The sequence below is a fragment of the Anomaloglossus baeobatrachus genome, chromosome 2, assembly GCF_048569485.1.
Source record: "Anomaloglossus baeobatrachus isolate aAnoBae1 chromosome 2, aAnoBae1.hap1, whole genome shotgun sequence".
In the NCBI taxonomy this organism is placed as follows: Eukaryota; Metazoa; Chordata; class Amphibia; order Anura; family Aromobatidae; genus Anomaloglossus; species Anomaloglossus baeobatrachus.
Window position 1 is genome coordinate 355,650,406 of NC_134354.1, and position 3,638 is coordinate 355,654,043.

Here is a 3,638-nt window from a genome sequence, read left to right on the forward strand (position 1 = left end):
GTTTAGTCGTTTGCTTTTGTATTTATGGGAACTATATATTTTAAAACAAATAGGATTTTTATAATATGGGATTATGTTTTCTGCTAAAATGGTCAATAAAAAAGAAACCCAAAATCGAAGTTCTCTTGGTGATGGAAGCCAAAATGTATTGTCATTTGGCAACGAAACCAAGAATTTCACATATTACAAGTCAATAGGAAATTACATCAACACCAAAAACAGATTGGTTTCACTGGGGATTGAACCCAGGACCTTCTGCGTGTGAAGCAGACGTGATGACCACTACACTATGAAACCTTTGAAATCCTGCAAAGTAATGGCAATTAGAGACGAGTTTTGACCGCCAGGTGGAAAAAAAAACAAATTCGTAGCTCTGTTGGTGATGGAAGCTAAAACATCCCATTATTCGGCAACAAAGCCAAGAACTTTATATATTGCAGGTTGATATGGAATTATTACAACACCATGAACACATGGGTTTCACTGGGGATTGAACCCAGGACCTTCTGCGTGTGAAGCAGTTGTGATAAAAACTACACTATGAAACCTTTGAAATCCTGCAAAGTAATGGCAATTAGAGACGAGTTTTGACCGCCAGGGGAAAAAAGAAACAAATTCGTAGCTCTGTTGGTGATGGAAGCCAAAACATCCCATCACTCGGCAACAAAGCCAAGAACTTCATATATTGTAGTTTAATTAGGTATTATTTCAACAACAAGAACAGATTGGTTTTACTGGGGATTGAACACAGGACCTTCTGCGTGTTAAGCAGACGTGATGACCACTACTCTATGAAACCTGATGGAAAGTTACTGGGTATTGGCTGTCAGAGCAGAATTGTGACTGACGGGCCTTTTTATTGCTGAAGGAAAGTATTTTTGGTTAATGAAACATTTACAATTTTTATTACATATTTTACCAGTTTTATTCCTACAAAGGGATTTTGCTTAAATGGAAGTTTACATTGAATGTGTTACTTTTTTCTACATAGTTTAGTCGTTTGCTTTTGTATTTAAAGGAACTATATATTTTGAAACAAACAGGATTTTTATAATATGGGATTATGTTTTCTGCTAAAATGGTCAATAAAAAAGAAACCCAAAATCGTAGTTCTTTTGGTGATGGAAGCCAAAATATATTATCAGTTGGCAACAAAACAAAGAATTTCATATATTACAGGTGTATAGCATATTAATTCAACAGCGAAAACGGCTTCTTTTTAATGGGGATTGAACCCAGTGACCTTCTGCGTGTGAAGCAGACGTGATGAAAACTACACTATGAAACCTTTGAAATCCTGCAAAGTAATGGCAATTACAGACGAGTTTTGACCGCCAGGGGAAAAAACACAAATTTGTAGCTCTGTTGGTGATGGAAGCTAAAACATCCCGTTATTCGGCAACAAAGCCAAGAAATTTATAGATTGCAGGTTGATAGGATATTATTTCAACACCAAGAACACATGGGTTTCACTGGGGATTGAACCCAGGGCCTTCTGCGTGTAAAGCAAACGTGATTTCCACTATACTACGAAACCTTTGAAAACTTGCAAAGTAATGGCAATTAGAGACGAGTTTTGACCGCCAGGGAAAAAAAAAAAAACAAATTCGTAGCTCTGTTGGTGATGGAAGCCAAAACATCCCATCATTCGGCAACAAAGCCAAGAACTTCATATATTGTAGTTTAATAGGGTATTATTTCAACACCAAGAACAGATTGGTTCCACTGGGGATTGAACGCAGGACCTTCTGCGTGTTAAGCAGACATGATGACCACTACTCTTTGAAACCTGATGGAAAATTACTGTGTATTGGCTAGCAGAGCAGAATTGTGACTGACGGGGCCTTTTTATTGCTGAAGGAAAGTATTTTTGGTTAATGAAACATTTACAATTGTTATTACATATTTTACCAGTTTTATTCCTACTAAGGGATTTTGCTTAAATGGAAGTTTACAATGAATGTGTTACTTTTTTCTACATAGTTTAGTCGTTTGCTTTTGTATTTAAAGGAACTATATATTTTGAAACAAACAGGATTTTTATAATATGGGATTATGTTTTCTGCTAAAATGGTCAATAAAAAAGAAACCCAAAATCGTAGTTCTCTTGGTGATGGAAGCCAAAATATATTATCAGTTGGCAACAAAACCAAGAATTTCATATATTACAGGTTGATAGCAAATTACTTGAACAGCGAAAACAGCTTGTTTTTACTGGGGATTGAACCCAGGATCTTCTGCGTGTGAAGTAGACGTGATGACCACTCCACTATGAAAGCTGTGAAATCCTGCAAAGTAATGGCAATTAGAGACGAGTTTTCACCGCCAGGGGAAAAAAAACAAATTCGTAGCTCTGTTGGTGATGGAAGCCAAAACATCCCGTCATTCGGCGACAAAGCCAAGAACTTCATATATTGCGGGTTGTTAAGGGTTTAGTTTAACACCATGAACAGATTGGTTTTCCTGGGGATTCAACCTAGGACCTTCTGCGTGTTAAGCAGACGTGATGAGCACTACACTATGAAACCTGATGGAAAGTTACTGTGTATTGGCTAGCAGAGCAGAATTGTGACTGATGGGGCCTTTTTATTGCTGAAGGAAAGTATTTTTGGTTAATGAAACATTTACAATTTTTATTATATATTTTACCAGTTTTATTCCTACAAAGGGATTTTGCTTAAATTGAAGTTTACATTGAATGTGTTACTTTTTTCTACATAGTTTAGTCGTTTGCTTTTGTATTTATGGGAACTATAAATTTTAAAACAAATAGGATTTTTATAATATGGAATTATGTTTTCTGCTAAAATGGTCAATAAAAAAGAAACCCAAAATCGAAGTTCTCTTTGTGATGGAAGCCAAAATGTATTGTCATTTGGCAACGAAACCAAGAATATCACATATTACAAGTCAATAGGAAATTACATCAACACCAAAAACAGATTGGTTTCACAGGGGATTGAACCCAGGACCTTCAGCGTGTGAAGCAGACGTGATGACCACTACACTATGAAACATTTGAAATCCCGCAAAGTAATGGCAATTAGAGACGAGTTTTGACCGCCAGGTGGAAAAAAAACAAATTCGTAGCTCTGTTGGTGATGGAAGCTAAAACATCCCATTATTCGGCAACAAAGCCAAGAACTTAATATATTGCAGGTTGATATGGAATTATTACAACACCATGAACACATGGGTTTCACTGGGGATTGAACCCAGGACCTTCTGCATGTGAAGCAGACGTGATGACCACTACACTATGAAACCTTTGAAATCCTGCAAAGTAATGGCAATTAGAGACGAGTTTTGACCGCCAGGGAAAAAAAAACAAATTCGTAGCTCTGTTGGTGATGGAAGCCAAAACATCCCATCATTCGGTAACACAGCCTAGAACTTCATATATTGTAGATTAATTGGGTATTATTTCAGCACCAAGAACAGATTAATTTTACTGGGGATTGAACGCAGGACCTTCTGCGTGTTAAGCACGCGTGATGACCACTACTCTATGAAACCTGATGGAAAGTTACTGTGTATTGGCTAGCAGAGCAGAATTGTGACTGACGGGCCTTTTTATTGCTGAAGGAAAGTATTTTTGGTTAATGACACATTTACAATTTTTATTACATATTTTACCA

General features: G+C 36.8%; 1 non-coding gene across 1 annotated transcript; it reads right to left on the reverse strand.

Annotated features, from left to right (window-relative positions):
* Window positions 1-224: 224 nt before the first annotated feature.
* Window positions 225-297, reverse strand: TRNAV-CAC (transfer RNA valine (anticodon CAC)). The gene has a single exon. It is a non-coding gene; the product is annotated as a tRNA-Val (tRNA).
* Between the last annotated feature and the right edge of the window lie 3,341 nt (window positions 298-3,638).